We start from the raw sequence: 21,682 nt of genomic DNA on the forward strand, positions 1-21,682 counted from the left end.
TAAAATTTCAAGTGATGACCATTATTTCTGATGAAAACTTGGATTAAAAAATGTTCCTGATGCATTCTTTGTAATATTTCTCTTTTTAAACTCAGAATTGTTCCAAAAATGTTTAATTTGTAACTCAATTCTAGAAGATAGTAATGGTACATAGAATTTGCAGCACAGAAGCATGCACATGGCAGTACTTATTGTCTCCCATCACCAAAACTTATTCCTCTCCTGCTCATATCATTAATTTTCCTTGAAATGCCTCCTGCTGTTTACATTGATTGTAGCTGTTCCATGTTGACAAGATTTTGGTGTCAACAAGGAGAATGCCTGTTATTCATTTTCTTCAAAGTCTGATCAGCCTTTGAATGCATAAAAGGCTTTGGCTGTTCCTAGAATTAATGTCGAAGCTCAAGCATCAATTGTGAACCTGCTTTTCAGTAGAGTCATAGCAAGATACAACATGGATGCTGACCATTGACCACTCACTTAACTAATGCTACATTGGTCACAATTTTTTTATTTTCTGCACATTCCCATCGCTGCCACTCACCAACACACTCAAATCTATAGCAATACTTTCTATTTGATCCTTTTGCTTTTGCAAGCTAACCTTGTGATCAGAGTAGCATTTAAATGATCCCATCTTGTGACAGCACAGTAACTACTAATTATGTGATAAAGTTTTGGTAGAATGACAGCCTTATCCATAAATGTTTGCTCAACAATTTGGAATAAAACTAAGATTAATAGAGCAAAACATTTGACTGCTTTTTCTTGAAAATACCAATCCAAATGGAGTTACTCTAAATGCTTTTCATAAGTCTTTGCTCAGATAATGCTTCATTTTTGCAGGAATGAAGAACCATTAAACTATAGAAGTTAAATATATACATAATAAAAATCAGTTGGTTCATTAAGCCTATGTTCCAGACCTAATTTAACTGAACTGCTGTCTCCCGAATTTCTGCATCCTACTCTGCTTCAAATATTTTTCACTTTTGTTTAAAAAAGGTGCTGTGCTCAGAGCATTTTCTGTTTTAACAACCCTCTGTTTAATCAGATTATATTTTACCATGTCTCCTCACTTAATAATATTAAAGTGACCCCTCTCATAAATAACTCCTAGAATTATTATTTTTTGTAACTCTACCAAAGTCCTTCATTATTCAGAAAATTCTATTAACATTCCTCTACTTTTTCTCTGCTTATTCTTCACCAAAAAAAATTAACATTGATGTGAATAATATCGCTTTTAATTTAACATAACAATAGTTCCCCCAAGTGCAAATTCAGACAGCACTCGGTACTCAACAGCATTGCTATTTCCCACATCACTCATGTCTGTATAGTTCTCCATGTGAAACTGCTTAATCTAAATATTTGGGTACACTTGTGGACACCTAGTTTTATGATGGATCAAATTTAAGAACTGATTCTATTTCACTTAATTTTAGCATGTATAAAAATGTGGCATTTACATCATGTCATTCTGGATACCCCAATGTTCTTTCCAGTCACTGAAGTACCTTTTATATTGCAAGAAATACAATTTGCACACAATAGCCTCCTACACTGTTGTATTGACTGGATAATCTGTTTTTATCAACATAGATCAAGAGAGAAATATTTGCTGTGATACTGGTGATAGTTCTTTTAGGTCCAGCTAAGGAAGTAGATGAGTGCTTGATTTTTGATCCTATCATTTGATCAAATAATGCACCTATCTTTTAATACTTCACTCTAAGTCAAGGTTTTGGGCTCAGGTGAAAATTGAATCCACAGCTCTCTAACTCAGCTACCAAAGGCTAAAACCCAACACTGAATGGATTGTGTATTAAATGTAACAGAATGTAGCAGTGTGAGGTCATATCCACCAAGAAGGGTTGAACTGTCCTTGATTGTGATGAAATGAGAAGACTGAAGTCTTAAATTAAAAAATGTTGCATTAGTGTAGGCCAACCTGGAGTTGGTCAGTTAATTGGCCACTGGAAATTGTTCCTCATGTAGGTGAATGGTAGAATCTGGGCTATTGATGAGGATGTGGGGAGAATAAAATGGGAGTAGTGTTAATGGGTGCAGGCTTGATGTGCCAATGGGCCTGTTTCCAACCTTAGTGTTTCTGTGCTATTTACTGAAATTTACTCCAAGTGCTCTGTCAATGGTGAGATTATGCAACAATCAGAGATGAGGCAGTTCTTCAGGTTGTCTTTGAAGCAATTTTCCCATACCTCAGTTCTCCATAAAAGATCTGAATTAGGAAACAGTGCTCCTCCATTCTGATAACTCCAGCCTATTTCTTTCAGTAGCATTTCCTCTTTGTTGGTTGAGGTTTTTACTCTCAAGCACCTTACTGCTGATCATTCTATCTTGCCTGCAGATGTTCATTATTGAGCAGATGAACCCTAACCCTAATCAGGTGATGCGAAGAACAAACACATTGCCCTGCTGCCTGCAACATGACATGCTAAACTGCTTAAGCTGTTTAATGTATTATGCATAGAGAGTTTAAGTATCAGGAATATTAAGGGGAGATGTTGGACCTCCTCCTCGTTGGTTACATTGTGGAGAGGTGGCAGTTGTTTTGGTTGACAACCTTTAATCTGAGTCAGGGGACTGGCTGACTTTTCATTCTGATATAGGAGATGTTGCTGTGTGAGGAATGGAGGTGGTTGGTGCAGAAGTGGAACAAGACCTCATTGAGGCTTATGATAAGGCCACTAATATGAAATGCTTTAGAATATCTGTCAATAATGACATGAGCAGGCACGGGAGTGTAGCACTTAGTAATGCTTTACAGCACCAGCAACCCGGGTTCAAATCCGGCCACTGTCTTTAAGGAGTTTACGTTCTCCCCGTGTCTGCGTGGGTTTCCTCCCACATTCCAAAGATGTACAGGTTAGGAAGTTGTGGGCATGCTACGTTGGCGCCGGAAGCGTTGTGACATTTGCGCGCTGCCCCCAGAACACTACGCAAAAAGATGTATTTCACTGCGCGTTTCAATGTACACGTGACTACTAAAGACATCTTTAAATCTTAAAATCATTGTGCCCGTGCAGTAATCTGGAAAGAATGATTCATCAAGAAATCTCTTAGTGTTATCTTTAATTCTTTGATGATCTAAAAGGGAACCATGCATCTAAAAGGTGTATTCCCCAGATCCAAGTCCTTTGTTGCATGACTAAGGACAGGCAGAACATATTGAACAGCATTAGGGCAAGTATGCAAACTGCCTACTGTTTGTTCAAAATTCTGGATGCACCAGAGGAGTCACCGTTGTAGATTAATTACCTAATCATTGTCACAGAACAGGTGGGAGACGTATGAATTTAGATGGGGAATAACCCCAAACTTCCTGTGGCCATATTGAAGATTTGGTCAAGTTAATTTAGTTAGCATATGGGACCATGTTCTGCTCTAAGCATTTTTCTAGAAACTTCTGAACATTGAACTGGTTCCATTTATTTGTTAGTTTTACCAGCATTGTTTTTATTTCAGCTTTCCAGTATTTGTAGTTTTTGATTCTAATTTTCATATTGCACTTCCATATTGCATTTCCATATTGGTCCAAAACCACACTGCACTTCTGGCAGATTCTCATCTGTTTGCAATGAATTTTGTTGGAAGAGTGTAAAATAATATGTTCAATGCTATAGGGTGCAGAAAATGCTTCTGTATTTTTGAAAGTGGTACAATTGTGGAATCCTTGGAAGTCTTGGGCATTTCTTCTTTCATCCAAATACAACTCAAGCTTCAGTGAAGCACTTTGACAGACTTTGAATCTGCTGCTTTGTACACTTCCTCAGGGAATCACCATTGTTGGATGCCTTATCAAGATCTCAGATACTTCATGGCTCTTTAGACCTCCGGTAAGAAGTTGAGATTCTCTTTAGATTTCTTTGGTAGTTGATCAAGGGCACACTGTTAAGTAGACTGTTGAAATATTCAGCCCACCTATGTATAATTTATTATATCTTCTTGAGGGCTGTGTCTTCCACTGATTTCAGAAAGCTATGCCAAATTTAGATCGACCACAGACTGCTTTGAAAGAGTGTTTTTTGCATCAGTGTAATACCAAACCTTTGCAATGTTCTTTTTGTATCATGTGCCTTCAATTTTTTCTCCTTTCACTTTTGGGCCTTGCTCATAGATGCTTGAACCTACCTTTTTTCCCCAATGGAAGTGAGACAGTATTGCCATTTAACAAGTGCTTTCTGCCTATCATTTGGAAGTTTGGAGATGTCCTATTATTCTCTTCAACCCAATTCTGATGTACCCTTTAGTTTGCTTCCAGCAATGATTTAGCCACAACACATATCACATCTTTGTACTGGTTCAATTCATCTGTTAGGTTGCCAATGAGTGATGAGCATGAAGTAAGCTTGCTGTGGAGTGAGTGGTGAGAATGTATCTAATAACCAATGTGCTTGATCTTTGGGATTTTAAAACTCAAGCTCACTGTCTACCACACACTAAGCTTGGGTAGGATGATAACTTAATTGAATTTAAGTGCCACTCTTTGGATTGTGTGTCCATCCATGTCATTTTTTCTTGTCCTTTCTTCTAACGATGGTGTTAGTGCTGAGTAAATAGTGTCTAAGTAGCGGTCTATGGCTATTTATCCATCCCATTCATATTGTGTATTATACTTTTATTTCCACCAGCTCTAATCCCCTGTAGTGTAAGTTTGTCACCCGCAGGTGTTGAGTATGAAATCCAGATCAGAGTAGAACTGTGCCTTATTTTATTCTCTTCTGGTCAGTAAAGCTGCATAGGTAGTAATGACAGTGACAGGACACGAATTCTGGAGAAGAAAAGTTCCATAAGCCACCGGTAAACAGGGAAGTTAGGAAATGTGCTGATTGCAAATCCAACTCTGTATTTTTCCTTTCAAGAAGAAAGTGTGATCAATGGAGTAACCTTCTCCAGCCAATCTAATCTCACATAATGCTGCAATTCTAGTGTCGTAGCAAACTAATTCTCTTGGGCATTCATGATTCATCTTTGTCCATGAGTGTTTGGGCATTTATTTTACTCCTAGATTTAGTTTTTGCCACATCTCCCTCACCAAAAAAAGATTTGAATATCCGTGTGACTCTTTTTTCAAACTTTAATATTCCAGAACACTCTATTTTGCTTTTCTTTGAATACCACAACATTTGAATGCAAGGAATATAAATCTGCATGCAATAGTCTTTAAAAGTGTTTTTGTTAATGGGTTTAAAATAACCATTCAGAACATAAGTAAATGTCCTTGAGATTGACACACAACTTGATTAGTGACTGCTAGATGCCTTTCATATTTTTGCAGATGGAATTTTCGGTGAATTGTGAACTAGATTTGTGCCCAGAATTATTGCTGATAATACTTAACAAATCTTGGTCTCATTTGAATTGAGGGGAAAATATTCAAGCTCAAAGATAAAATGAATCAGACGATCTGAATTTGTTGCCATTAATAATTGATCGAAAGTTTTATCAGCCTTTCCACTCATCTGATAGTAATATTAAATTGCAAAACTGTATGTACTAATAAAGCTATTTATGGTTAAGGAAATGCATATCTTAAGAGTTACTGGAAAGTTTCCAAAATTCCATTACGGAAAATCTCATGAAATCAATGTAAACTCAGTTGATATCAATTATCAGATGCTCCTGCATGTAATGTGAGAACATTCAGCAGTCTACATTGGTCAAAAGTTATAAATGTAATTTTAAAAATAGCTCTCTGGTATTTTTATGATTTGTGTGTAAATCATTTAATATAATATATACCATAGACCACTGAAGAAGGAGAAGCAATAGAGGAAAAAATTGACAGGCAAATTATAGAAGGATGCAAAATTAATTGTAATATAGATTGAGAAAGTGACAGGGTATTGGACCAAGGTGGAGGAAGTACGAACTGGATCAGTGGGTCTTCCAGTCCTGTGTGAAGGCAACAATGATGAATCTAGTACTGGCAAATGAAGCATGGCACATTTCATTCACAGGATATTTGACAGTAAGTAATCATCATATTACAAAACAGAAAAGGACAATTAAATAATAGAAAAATGGAGGACATCAATGAGCTGAACAACAAGCTAGCCCAAATTAACTGAAATCAAACAATGAATGCCCTTGATTAAATTGTTTAGGTAAAGAGTAAACATCTTCCTATGAAGAAGGACAGACATCCTGATACAGAGCTTCCATATGACCAAAGATATGGAAGTTAAAATGAGATATAAAAAGAAACCCTATTTCAAATGTAAGCAAAGAATAGGAGAGGAGCCAGGAGAGAATTTGAGACCAGATTAATGTCTTTGCCCTTTTCAATATTTATGCATTTATTAAAGGGAGTGTAGGCTAATTAGGTGTTGTAAAAGGTAATCTTTTAGAGACAGGATTACGGGTGAAATACTACATGCTTAGTTTGCATCTCTCATTATGGAGTTAAAGATGTTGCCAGTGAGACAGTAAAGGAAGAAGTATAAACAATATTGGATAGGATAAAGATAAAGAAAGTGTACTTAAAAGTTCAGCTATCCTCATCAGTCAGAGTGAATACATTCTACATTACCAAGGGAAGTGAGATTTCAAAATGCAAAGACAGGCCACAATCGTCCAAGCACTTGGATAGGCAGATGGTGCCATGCTGGAGTAGAAGACAATTCTCAATGTTACTCCTTTCTTATATAAAGGACAGAAGGAAAATCTCAGCAATTGCAAGTTGATCAATCTATCCTCAGTGGTTTTGACACCTTGAGACAGTAAATATATACTAGCTGATATTTGGAAAAGTATGCATTCACAACTGATATTCAGCAGAGATTGTCAGAGACTTATCTTGTTTGACTTGATCCAGTTCATTGGTTAGAGAGCAATTGGGCAATTGATGGGGAAGCTGGGTTGATGTGAGGTATGTGAACTTCCAAATGGTGTTTAATCCCATTACATTTTGTCTAGTTTATCTCTTGATCCTATGACGGACCTTCTCTTTGTTCCCCTCTCCCTCTCCCTTTCTCTGTACCATAAAGCCTTTTTATATTTAACTTTATCCAATTCTGATAGAAGGTCTTTGACATGAAACATTATTTCAGTTTCTCCTCTGTGGCCTGCTGAGCATTTCTGTTATGTTCCACATTTCCTGCATCTGCAGTATTTCCCTTTCCTATTCTCACTGAAATTAAGAACATTAACAAGCTAAGGGATTCTGAGGACAGCATTTGCAGATCTGACAAAGGGATTTAGCTTTAAAAAATAATTCAAAGTCCTTTCAGATTGGTACATTATTTTAATTATTTACAACCAACAGGGAGAAAGCACATGGCTTGCATAGTAGATATGATAGTTGTCAGGCCACCAAATGACTGTGGTAATGCCAAACATGCAAGTGCAACAAGGACTGTCTTAAACTCTGGACTGACTAGATCAATGTCATTTTTTACTCTGAGGATTGAATAGGGCTCTAGGTACAGCTGAATGAAAAATAACACAAGATATTGATGAGAGTCTAGTGTACAAGTAACATTGCATATCTGTTCATATTGGGCCTAGACTCAATTCTACTTGTTTTGGCAGGTTGATTAAATGAAAAATTAATGAAGGTAGTTTGAAATATTTCTTTTTCATTCACACACTTGTTTTTCACTTACAGACATTTTGCAGAAAGTGCACATCACTAATTCTGGTAAAGATTCACACACATACTGTGGGACTGTCTCACACCCCAATCCATTATATTCCATTAGTAACTGATAACTGTCAGAAAGATAAATGATCTGCTCAGCCCAGTATCTAAAGGGAAAGGAGATGGCACTTAACAAAATGTAATTATTGTATTGTATGATTTACAAAAAGGCTGCCTTAAATGTTGCCGCCTAATTCTACCAAAGGAACTCAGTTGATGATGCACTTTTCTAAAATCTGTTGGCCTGGTAATGATGGAGGTGAGAATTGCAGAGTCCCTATAGGCTTTATAATGGAAGCTCGTATGGAATGGTGCAGTGTTGTTTGGCAGCCATATGACCTAACCATATAACCAAAAGTATAACAAACAGAATTCTGAATTAATATATGTGGAAGGTTTGAGATGTTTTGCAGATAAATACAGATGCAACTGAAAGCAAGAAAGACTGTTTCTCGAGAATATCCTTCTGCATCGTTATAGTTTGTGATTTATGTTATCTCAATAGAGGTATTCATTCTCTCATTTACTGTTATGGTTGTGGAGGAATGCTAAGGAAAATTTCTTTGTTCTGAAGCCGTGGTTAAGAATAATTGTTGACCACCTTGCACTTTTTGCAGGATGAGATAATTGCACAAAACAAACAGGTAAGAATTCCATGAAAAAAACCTTCCCTTGAAAATCCAAGGAAATATGTGTAGACTTCATTGCACAAATAAATTTTATGACATTAACTTACAACAGGATATTTGTGTGCAATTGTACAATCCAATGTTCGGTAAGAGTAAAGTTAACTGAAATAAATTTGATAAATTACTTATCACATCTCATGAATATGGATTCTAAAAAGAAGCGATACTTGAGAGATGACAATGGAAAATTGCTCTGTTCCAGCAATCTCAATGGGAAGTTTGTCTGTTTGATAATTTATTTGCTGACTTTTGAAAGGAACAACATCTTGAGATGGTGAAATTTTACATTTTAAATCACAAACAATACAAATTCTTTATTCTTTTCCCTCTCTTTCTGAAAGAAATATATTCAAAATTTCCACTCTGTTTAGAAACTTATTCCAAATGGGCCACTTTCTGCACAGAGATTTAGGTGGGCTGAGGTCAGTTGTGATGCTAATAATTTAAAAACCTCACAGCAACCTCAGTGGAGCCAGGACAAGGGTGGACCACCAACTCGCTCCCAGGAGACACAGGCATTTTGAATGTAAAAATGATGCTAGAGATTTAGTCTGTTTTGCAGTTCCTGGATTGCTGAGTTTGCCAGGGTTGGATGACCTCAGGGTCACTGGCTCACCTCCCTGCTTCTAGTAGCAGCTGCAGCCTCCCTCCCAGGGGCTGTGGTTTGCTCCAGAGTACCCCCCAGCCAGACTGGAAGCTGCACCTGTCAGTCAGGCAGACTTCTGAGCAGGGATTTTACTGTAAGATATACATACCACTGGGGAAATAATACTCCATAGTTTGCAGGGTGACTCCTACTTACTGAATGATCCAATCACCCAATCTGTGCTTCTCCACTGTAGAGAAGACCACATTGTGAACATTGAATGCAGTGAAAGTGAGACATTTGGGACCAGCAAATTGGAAATTGTTGGAATGGAGAAGGTGCCAGGAATGTGATGGATATTTCATGACATTGCTCCAGATTCCAGCATCTGCAGTCTCTTGTGTCTCCATGTCATGGGACTGGGAAGAGACTAGAAAACACTTCCTGAGTGAACACAATGAGAAGGGAAGAGATAAAAGAACAAGAAGTTGAGTTGGTATTGGTGGAGGCGAACAAATGCAACTAACGGAACACAATGGGGAGCAGGAGATGTGTTTAATGGTGGCATCATGTTGGAAACATCTGTGCTGAATCTGAAGGTCAGTAGGGTGTAAGACGAGGACAAGAGTTACATTATCCTGGTTTTGGGAGGGAGAGGAAGAGGTGAGCAGAGTGCAAGAAGTGGAAAGGACACCATTGAGGGTCCAATCAACTGTGGTGGAGAGGAACCCTTGGTGGAAAAGGAAAACTTTTTTGAGATGTCACAGACTTGAAATGTTTAACCATTTCATCAGTGCTCTACTGTTCTTACAGCATTTGCTGAAAGGAGGGATGATCTGTACTCAAAAAACACCTTTCACAGTCTCAGAACATCCCAAAGGACTTTACAGCTAATGAAAGACCATTTAAACCTGGTCACTGTTATAATGTTAGAAAATAGGAGATGCAATTGCATCATTTGAAGAAGAGTGGGAGAGACCTCCAGGGGTCCTTCTGACACTTGGACCTTAGACAAAATAGCTAGAAACAATTAAATGATCATTCATTTGATTGCCATTTATTATTCTTGCTATGTTAAAGCTTGCTTTGTTTGCCTACTAAATATCAGTGATTACACCTTAAATTGAAATTCATTGATTATAGAGAGGTCTGGGACATTCTGAGACCATGAAAGAGGCCACCTAAATGACAATTCACACAATAAACGTGTTCAAAGACTTTTTGAGGGCTCAGGAATTTCATTGTAACTAAGTTTATTTAAAAGAATATGAATTATGTTTCACACTTTTCTGTTGTTCCTGCTCCTTACATTCCAAGCCTCCTGATTCTGGTTTTGCAGAGGGACATAAAACTTAAATTTCATGGTCATTACTACAAGTTCTACTTATAATGTAGGCATGTAAACCACTGTATGCCCTTCTTATAATCTGTGTTCAGAACAGTGACATCTCCTCGTGTATGTGGAATGTCTAGGGCCTGTTTGCAATGTGAACATGAAGCTCCAGAGCTCTGCTTATACAGGTCCTCCCTAGGTTACAAACGCCTGACTTATGTATCAGGACATACATACAAATGAATGCTTGGGAGACTAGCGAGATGGATTTACTGGCTGCTGTGGGGCTGCAGGTATCTTCTGCCATGTGGGAACTCGCTTCATGGCAATATCTGAATGGTTAAGTTAAATGCCCTGTTTTAACTACACATTGCCCTTGGTTGGCCAAAGATTTTATTTAAATATTTTGCTAGTCAGCCATATTTCTGACTTATAAACTGTTCGGGTTATGAACAGTTCTCAGGAACAGAATCCTATTATAACCTGGGGAGGACCTTTAATACATTTATAAGTGAAAAACTAGAGATCAATTTACAATGTGTGTATAGGGCATTAGGCATCCTGTTAGTAATGTTTGTAGAGAATGGGGGCTCCTGCCTATAAAGTGCATGTGCGGATAATGTTTGGATAAGTAAAATGGCTGATTGGATGTTTAAATGAGAGATGCTTTTATTCACCATCTGCGGTTAATTTTAATTGCATTTAATTCAATGAAAAAGAAGTAAAATTCTGATAATCATACCAGAGGTATAGTTACAGAAATAATTGCCTGAATTATAATTATAAATACTTGTTCCGAATATTTCTGAAATGCTCCTACATTTCTTACAGGTAAGATGAGAGAGAGCTTCACAGCCCAAATTAATATGGTAAAGATTTTTTTGGCCTTTTAATTAACAAAATCTAAGGTTAATGCATGAATTCATCAAGATATATTTTTATTGAGATAGTTCATTTTCCTAAAAGTCTTACCAAGTGTGATTTAGCGGTTGAATGCACAGAATTTAATCTGATCCATCCAAGGGCACCATGATTAAGTATTAAAGCAAAATGATTTATCTTCTCTGGATGGACACCTTTCATGAAAGAGGCTCTATTACCATTTTTATATTAAAATATCATTTCTTTTTAAAGCTGCATTACTAATTGTACAACCTGATACCAAGCCACCATTACTAACATGTATTCTTTAGATCAAAATTAATAAAAGTGGACATTTAGCGAGCATGATTCTATTCCAGACATCTGGGATTCATTGCTTTATGCAACTCATGGTTATTGATTATTCATCAGTCATGTCCCGTGTGTGGATGAGATCAATGATACAACCTTCCAGTTGAACCCATTTTCAGTCAACTCACTCTGCCTCGGTCAAATGCTAATCTAAGCAGACAAAAACCTTCCCTTTCATCGGTTAAAAGCTAGTTGTCTCAGTGTATAACACACAGTTATATTGTATGCTCTACAAGATGCCGCTGCTTTTAACAGTGACTTGTTAAATATTTGTCATTTATAGCTCTAAAAAGTGATGCTGCTGCTTTGGTAATATAGAGAACAACATGAAAGTGAATATCTCACTTGTAATTATCAAGGCATTTATATTTTACAGCAGGTTCACATTAGCATGCCTAATGTAGCAGAAGCCCCACCGCCATGCTTCAACTTGGAAAAATGTTCATAAATACTCAGATGTTGCATTTGTTTGTGGCAAAATGTATAACTTATAACTTTTTGTGGCACTTCCATAACATTGCATCTATGTCACTGGAGTTGGAAGCTGCAGTATGTGGTGGCAGAATACAGTGACTGGCTGGCTGTTCTTAACTGTCCTACTTCGTAAAAATCTGTTGGAGTGCTGATTCTCCTTGCAATATTTGACTGCTGGATGCCACATAGAGAAGGAAAGCAAAAAGTGAAAAGAAAATGAGATGAAAGCAGGCATTCAGAAGCAAGCTTTTGTTCTTTTGCAAAGGATCACCACCTTTAGCAGCACTTAGTGTAATGCTCAAAGGGTGAGGTGATGTGTTTTCCAGCTCTAATAATGGTCGGACAAATACGTCCTGAAGGAGCTTTGAGGTGTACGTCCAAAGATCCCTGAAGGTGGCAGCACAGGTAGATAGGGTGTTGAAGAAATCATATGGGATCCCTGCCTTCCTTTTATTGTGACATGGAGTATAAGAGCTGGGAGGTCTTGGTATAACTTTATAAAACAATGGTTATTTCACAGCTGTGGTACTATGTACTGTTCTTGTTGTCATCATATCAGATGAACATGATTGCTCTGGAAAGGGTGTCTAGGAGACTCACCAGGATGTTGTCTGGGATGGAATGTTTCGATTATGAGGAGAGATTTGATATACTGTTGTTTTCCTTGAAGCAGAGGAGACTGGGGGGGGGGGGGGGGCTGATTGGGATATGCAAAATTATGATAGGCATAGATAGGGCAGATAGGAAGAAACTTTCCCCATGGCAGAGATGTCTAAGACCAAAGGCCATAGGTTAAGTTGAGGAGTAAGAGGTTGAGAGGGGAACTAAGGATTTTTTTTCACTCAGAGAGTGGTGCAACTTGAAACACACTTCCTGAGAAGGTGGTGGATGCAGAGACAACATTTAAGAAGCATCTGGATGAGCATTTAAATTGCCAATGCATAGTAGGCTATAGATCAAGTGTAGGTAAATGGGATTAGTATACTTTATTATTTATATTTAATTTAGTAATAGTATACTTTATTATATTTTCCATTAGTATTTGATGGTCAGCATGAACATTGTGGGCCAAGGGACCTCTTTCTGTGCTATATAATTCTAAGACTCTTCCATTATAGAGAAAAACCTTATGGGACTTGATTAGCTTTGCACAGTGGTGCAGTAGTGGAACTGCTGCCTCACAGCTCCTGAGAACAGTGTTCAATCCTGACCTCCAGTGCTGTTTGTGTGGAGTTTACATGTTCTCCCTGTGACTGCGTGGGTTTCCGTAGGGTGTTCCAGCTTCCTCCCACATCGGAAAGATGTGTGGGTTGGTAGGTTAATTTATTGTAAATTGCACCTAACATGAAGATGACTGATGAAATCTGGGGAGAGCTGATGGGAATGAGGGGAGAATAAAAATGGGATTTGTGTAGGATAAGTGTAAATGGGTGCTTGATAATGTAGACTTGGTGGACTGAAGGGCCTGTTTCTGTGCTGTATGACTCAATGTCAGTAAATAGATACTATGATTCTCATTGGCTGATCCCACTAGCACAGTGTCAATTAGAGCTGTGTAGAACCCATAATTTTTTGGCAATCAGGATGATTTATGTTCAGTGCAGAAATGTTCCTTTGACTCTTACTAGTGGAGTAAGAAAGAGCTACAGGTGCAGGCCCAACCTGACAGAAATTATTCTTTGCTCTTTGAATTAACAAAATTCAAAGAGTATGTATTAATCCACCCTAATTTTCATCAGTGAAGTGGTCACTTTCTTGGGTGTTATTGTCATGTGTTTATAAGATGCTGAATTTGTTTTAATTTTTCTATTCATCACCTTTGCAGTGACACTTTTCTACAGGAATCCATGCTGTGACACCTATCTAACAGGAGACCAGGTTATCATGTATAAAGCAATGTTAAATAAACTTAAATACAATTCTTGAATGAATATTTACAAATTGATATCATGTCACCTTTACTTCGGCTTATTACTCAGGCCTCCGTGCCTGATGAGACAAGGTCTCAGTGAAATATCATTGTGTTGCCATCACTGTATCACTAACCCTCATGCTCTAGATTTAATTTTGAACTACGTTTGGTTAATGTGCAAGCTCATTTATAAATTGTATCTGCATATACATCTACTGATTGCTGGTTTATTATAAAGCTTGTAAACAGCAATGATGCCAAACTCATTCCTGAATATATACAGGGCATTTTCATCAGAATTAACAGAAAATTAATGACAGGAGGAGGACTTTTTTCCCAGGTCTTTTACCAGTCTGTGACTAAATTGTTAAACACCATGAATGTTAAATATTACAACAATCAGAGAACATGCCTTTAAAGGAATCCTTCTGTTTTCCTTGCTTGATTTAAATAGAAGGAAATAAATCAGCTTTCTTAAAAGCTGTGCGCACCAAATCTCTTGATATTCACTGCTCTTTGCTGATGTTGGTCTAGAATAAAATGACCCCAGGTATCATGCACTTGAGGAATGCATCCGTCGAAAACTTACCAAAATACCAAGTATAAATTGGGACAAGGACATCTACCTCGTATGCTTGTCTTTATTTTGCATCAGATAGCTAAAGCCTTTAGCCAGATAGACCAGATAGAGAGAGAGAGAGAGAGAGAAGTTTCATTCAAGATATTTTTGATTCCTAGATGTCCAACCAGCCATCACACTGACCTTTTTTGCATTACTGTTGGCTGTGTTCTTCAAATGTGAAAACTCAGTCCATATCCATCTATTCTGGGATGTAACATTCATCTATTATTCAGTAGCACCAACTCTTGCATTATAATTCCCTGCATATGGATTAGCCTCTAGTTTTGTGTTATAATATTATACAAGCAGTAAATGCTGACAACATGGTGAGGTATTATTTACCGGCTATATTTTGTCCTTCAGAAATGCTGATGTGGAAAATAGAGGGCATTGGTGAATATGTTTGGTGTAAAATAATATTACAACTAAAATTGCCAGTTGCAAGTTCTTCTCTAAGTAACAAACCATCCCAACTGGGTCAAATTCATGTAACTCCCTACCTGTGTGCTCTGTGGGGATATCTTTACCATAGAACTTGTAGGTGCTCTAGAAGGTAGCTCACGATCAGCTTCTCAAGGACAGTTAAGAATGGGCCTTAAATGTTAATACCCCAAGGAAAATTTTTAAAACCTCTCAAAGTTTACCTTTTTGCTGTTCCAATCCAATTCTGCCCCTTGTGTTTTCCAGATTTTAATCTGCCCATCAATGAAGCTCATGCATTCAGCTGCCTTGGATCAACATTTCCTTCCTTAGTGCTCGCTCGCTCTCTATCTCTTTATCTCTCTATTTCTTTATCTCTCTCTCTCTCTTTCTCTCTATCTAGCACTCCATAAAGCCTACCTCTTTAACCAAGCTTTTGGTCATTTTCCTAATAGGAGGCTCAGTGTCAAATTTTGCCTAGTAATATCACTTGCCCATTTTACTGTACATACACTAGACATTATTTCATCGTATTACACATGAGAAGTCAAGAGCTTGGCCATTATGGACACCATTACTAAGTGTAGCTTTTCTAAGTTATATGCACGGTAGCGTAGCGGTTAGCACAATGTTATTACAGCGCCAGCGATCGGGGTTCAATTCCCGTCACTGTCTGTAAGGACTTTGTACGTTCTCCCGTGTCTGCATGGGTTTCCTCTGGGTGCTCCGGTTTCCTCTCACATTCTAAAGACGTACGGGTAGGTTAACTTGGGGGTTTAAAATGGGCGGCACCGACTTGTTGGGCCGGAAGGACCTGTTACCACGCTGTAAATAAAAAAATTAAAAATTTAAAAAATTTAAGTAACTGAATTTAAATTCACCCTCTGTTGTGGCAGGAGGTGAACTTATCTCCAAATCATGAGCCTAAATTTCTTAATTAATAGCCCTGTAATTTAACCATGACGCCACTGGGTTGAGGGTCAAGGGCTTGGAGTCTGAATGTGAGCAGCAATTTGTTTCTCTGGTGTGGGGTTGAAAGGAGCATGTTGTTGCGGACATTTGTCAGGGCTGGCTTCCCTAATCACTACAGCAAATCTCCTAATCCCTACTGTATGCAGCGGTAAAGGAAAATGTTTGTTTGTTCATATTCAGAGATACAGGGTATTTTTGTTAAGTACCAATCATGGTGATCATGAGTAACAGAACCCATCACATTAAGGGGAGGAAATCTGTCATCTTTACCCACTCTTGCTCATAGGTAACTTAAGACTCACAAATATGTTTGATGCTTATTTAACTTTGATCATGAAAATAAAGCTACAAGCATTTGTTATAAAATTTAACAGAAAGACTTCTTTCTCACAGATTCATGGATATATTAGTAGCCTCCCAGCAAAAGAAGTTGTTTGCTAAGATATCTTACTTTAAATTTCTTAATTTTGACTTTGGGACTTAAAATTAAGCAAGTGTACTGCATTGTCTGAGAGATCAAGATCTCTACTCCAGAATCATTTACAACATTTGTCCAAGCATTATGTATCATGAGCAAATACAACAAACTTCTGTGTAGACAAAGGAAGCTAAATTATATTACTTTATACTGAAAGCAGTTTCCAGTTTCTAAAATATGTGTTTTGGAGCCTCCTGTCACTTATTTCATCTGTTTTCTCTTCTATCTGCTTTACACTCTGATGAGATGTCAGAAATGTCTAATAGATCATGAATCTAAACATGTTTGTAGCATTGTGCTCAATTAAGAATGCCATGACTTTTGAAATTTACTAACTCGTCATCAAGTGATGGATAACACTGTCCAGGGCAACTTATTTCAATGACTGTCTTGTAATTAGAGTAAATCAATCTGTTCTAACTGAGTTTGTTATAAGACAGAAACTATATCGGGAAAAATTAGTTTGACATTTTAGTGAAATATAATAAACCTTCAAATTCCCACTGTTAGTGGTCTTGGTTATCTCAAGACAGGTAAATAACTAAATTGCATGTAAGCTACCACATCTTAAAGCCTATTTCCTAGAGTAAGTATAACACTTCCGATGAACTAACAATTATTCTGCTGTTTTCCTCAGAGTTCTTCCTTTTCTGGTTTGTACAAGGATTTGGTTATGCAAGAGACAAGAGAATTTGCAAGATTTTGTTTCCACTGGTTTCAGTTTCCCTCTGGTATCTCATTCGAATGAATATTCTTCATACAGTATATGACACGTTCGTTGCAGGTGAGGCCATGATGTATTTATATAGATTGATGTCATAAGATCAACATATCAACAATGTCAACAAGTATGCCTTGCTAAGCAGCAGTGAGAAACTGACCACAAACATCTCATTCCAGTTTCAGGAAGTGGTGGACCATGATGTGACATTTGAATGACCTAGAGCAGAGAAGTCCCTTTCTATAAGTGCATTGCTTGGTCAACCTGCGAAATCAGGTACAGGCACAGCTGGACCAACAAGTGGGTTAATATTGATCTCTTCAGATTTTACACTCTCCTCCCCCAACTGGTTCCATCTGCTGATCATCCCTCCCTTATCTGATTCCACTTATCACCTTCCTTACATAACAGATTCCAGAATCTGCAGCCCTCTCTCCACATATCACCTTCTGGCTTCTGTCTCTAGCTCCCCCCTCCCTTCCCCCCCACACCTGGCTCCAACTGCCCACCATCCCCCTCCTTGCCTGGTTCCATCTATCGTTTGCCTTCCTCACCCTTTACCCTCGCCTCGTTATGCTGGCTAACTCTCCTCTATAGTCTCAGTCCTGATGCAGGGTCTTGACCCGAAACATTGTCCATCCCTCTTCCTCCACAGATGCTGCCAGTTCCTTCAGCAGTTTCTTTTTTGCTTCAGATTTTACATAGTTCCCCTTTTCCCTTAAATGGAGCCTCATGCACAGTGATTCTAAAGCAAGGAGTCAGTAATAGAAATTTATTGGTTTTACTTTTAAAAGGGAACATATTTAACAGGGGCATATATGTGAAGATAGTGCTGGTCAGCACTGGAGGTGTTACTGCAGAAAATACTGTTCCTATTTAGTACTGAAGTTCATCCATCTACAAAATATCAGGTACAAGTTACAAAAAGAGTAACTCAGGAGGGCTGAGGGCTCGTTAGGGCTAAGTGAGTGAACTTGGTCTTCCAGGTCTGATATTCATTCTCAGGAATAAAAGACAACATCCTTCAATCAACACAACTGGCTGGGACATTTTCAATAGTGGGCAGTAATACCATGTACAAAATATATCTTGGATTGCTTGCGAAAGATTATTAGCAGGAAAACACCATGTAAATGAAGACGAACAGAGTTGGCACAGCAAAGTAGGATGTCAAGGGACAAGATGCTGATTATGAGGTGCAGGCACTTATCAACATTTTCATGAGTGTACTTTGCTTGCAAAGTTCCTCATAACCAATGGAACAGAATACGGGTTAGCAGAGAGCAAATGGGTAACCTCTGTTTATTATGATTGTTACACACTACTGCCTTTTCTCATAATATGAGTGAACGTTTGTTGATAATTCAGCAGTTCATGATTTTACTTCTTTTCAACAGCACAATTCACATCGTAAATCTTGTATCTTTTCCTATTGGTTCTTACTAAAAGGGAAAGCTCTTAAGAATAGGCCTTGGATTATTCACATAAAGTTCTTGCCATGCCATTTTGCATCAGAAATGGAAATGTTGCAGATGTAACAGCTTTAAAATATGGTCTAAGGTAAATATAGTTGCAAGAAGAGAGTTGGATTGGAGGAAAGGTCTTGTGATAGAATGGAAGGCAGGATAACTTACGTATCTTATGAGATGAAAGCATAAGGCAAAAGGAGATGGTAATGAACCAAGAAATTAGAAGTTGGGCTTGAGGAAGTTTGAGAGGCAATAGCTCAATTATTACTAGCACTTGATGTCTAAAAGAGGATTATGAATTGAAACTTAATATTGAATGGAGAAGGTTGTAAAGAGTCCAATCGGGTTGATTAGAACAGTGTGGGAAGCTGAGGAAAGAAAGGAAAGAACCATTTTAATTCTCTGTCCCATTCCCACTAAGAGCAAAAGCTTCAATTTTTTCTTTTTTGCCAACAACTCTGGCTGATCCTTTCTGGTAACACTCTTCTGATATTAGCACTGCAGTACCTGCAACTTCCAAGGTAGGTGTGATCTAACTTCCATAATGAATTTCCTCTAAATGAATGGATATATCTACTCCAAGACTATAAAGAAATGTGCACAAACTTGGGAAGGAAGTGGTTAAGAATAAATAATGTTCAAATATTCCATTACAAGACCACTTTCATTTCGCACAATAGTCTGATTGACATGAGTAGATAACCTGCAGCAGATCTGTGCTAGTGTCATTGTTCCATCTCAGTTGCTGAGACACAATGCAGAAATTAGGAAATTAAATGCAGGAATGTCCCTGTAATTACATTACCACAAAGCTCAAACTGAAATGTACACAATTGATTAGTCTGCAGACTATTCAGCCACATTACGTCCCATTTGCCATATATCCAAGAATTGCTATTATGTGAAGCTTGGTTAAGTGGCTTAATTTTGATCTACCGCAGAAGATGCAGAGCCTGAGTTTGTTTTAAAAAAGTGGCATTGTTTCAAGTTGCCTATTTACATATTTTTTAATTAAATTGTCAGTATGTGAAAAATATATTTGAGTGCAGAGATTTGGTGTTTTCAGATGAAAAACTCAAGTTCGTGTTCAAAATATAGCTACCTATTTAATTATTTCTACATCTCTGCTTACCCTTACCATTTTCTATATTTTAATCTGTAATGATTTAGCTTTTGAAAAAGTTAATTAAATCACAATTTAATTGTTAGAAATCTATACTGTATGTTCATAATTCTATGCAGAAATCATTCTTCTGACAGATCATCTTGTGAATTACAACAGTGTTGTATTTACAAGGGCTTAATAGTTGAAGTTAATAACTCGATTACCCCAAGGTAACCAACTCTCATCACTTTCAGAACACTTAATATTCCAGTAAAAATAAATTTAGGTATTTGCTTCCCTTGACAAACTATCTGAATAGTTTCTTGTGCCGTCCTCCCCATTCTCTCTGCCTTTTGAAGGAAAGCTATTCTACACTGTACAAAGTATTTCCAATGTAATCTCTATTTAAAATTAGAACAACAGACTAAATTATCCATGCAATGTCTTTGAAATGCTTTCCAGTACATTATTAGCTGTATTGAAATCAGCTTCACATTTACGAGGTCTTAATGTTTAATTTAGTAATTACACACAAACTCTTTCCTATTATCATCTGCTACTGCACGTGGGCATAATCTTTGCTTCCGTTTTTTTTCATCATCAGTCTGTGTTTATCATTAAGCTGAATTAAGACAAAACGGCAACATCTTCCCTCGGTGACTCTCAGTGAAGGAGAAAAATTTCTGCATCGTAAACAGCTTCGACTTCTCCTTTGTAGATACCAGGTGATAAGAGTACGGGCTCAGCTGTAGTGCCTCTTTTGCTTATTAGCCTGAAGACATTCACTGTCTTGTGTCACGTTTGAGGAATGGCCTTTTAGATGAGATACAAAATGGCCCCATGGAATTTAATCTCAAGTGTTTGCGCCTTTAAAGTTAGAAGGGAGAAAAGATATTTTTTCTTGTATTAAGCTACGCGAAGCTTTTCCACTGTTGTATAATTTACACCTACTGTAGGATGTGATTGAAAAAATGCAGATGATGGCATTTTAGCATCACATGATCCCTGAGTTTTCTCCTGAGTGTTGGTTTATTAATTTTTGTGTAAAATGTGCAAAAACGTCCTTTTGAAGGCTTTTGATCCTTACGGTGTGCAAAATAAAAGGAAATTACAAGCATATCAATTCATTTTTTGGAAGATAGATTTCATTTTGTACTGCAAAACAAATATCTAACTATTTTTCTTAAATCAGGTTATACACCATCAAATTAATGACTGAAAACAATTAATCTATTGAATGTATGACATTGATTAATAAGGAAAGACAGTCACTGAAAATATTGATTTGCTATTGAAATTGGAAAATAATACGAGACTTTTACAGTACAAAAATAAGAAGCGACCTCCAAACTGGCAGACGCCCAGTATAGGAGAACAAGAGTAGTCAGGAAAAAATAGGTTACATTTAGGGTTGTTTTTGATTGGGAAGATTATATAAATCAAATTCTTGAGTAGCCAATATGTCAGTAGTTTTCCCCTTTAAGACTAATTCATTTACATAAGAAGAATGGATTAAGAAGGGTGGCACTGTGGCACAGCTCGCCTCACAGCACCAGAGACCTGGGTTCAATCCTGACCTCAAGTGTTGTCTGTATGGCGTTTGCATGTTCTTCCTGTGACTACCTGGATTTCTTAAGGTACTCGGTTTCCTTCCACATTCCAAAGACTTGCAGGTCAGTGGGTTAATTAACCACTGCAAATTGCCCCAGTGTGTAGGTGACTGGTAGAATTTGGAGAGCTGATAAAAAGTAGGGAGAATGGGATTAATGTAAATAGGTGGTTGATGGTCAGTGAGGACTCTGTGCGCTGAAGGGTTTATTTCCATGCTGTATCTCTCCACCTTTAATGTGAACCATTCATTGACTGTGAAAAAAAATCCAGAAGCAAAATAACATGGATGCTGAAAATCACAAAAATTGCAATTCTTTAAATACTAAGGTAGCATCTGTGGAGAGAGAAGAAGAATTAATGTTTCAAATTGATGATTTCATTAAAATAGTTC

This window comes from Pristis pectinata, chromosome 8, assembly GCF_009764475.1.
Source record: "Pristis pectinata isolate sPriPec2 chromosome 8, sPriPec2.1.pri, whole genome shotgun sequence".
In the NCBI taxonomy this organism is placed as follows: domain Eukaryota; kingdom Metazoa; phylum Chordata; class Chondrichthyes; order Rhinopristiformes; family Pristidae; genus Pristis; species Pristis pectinata.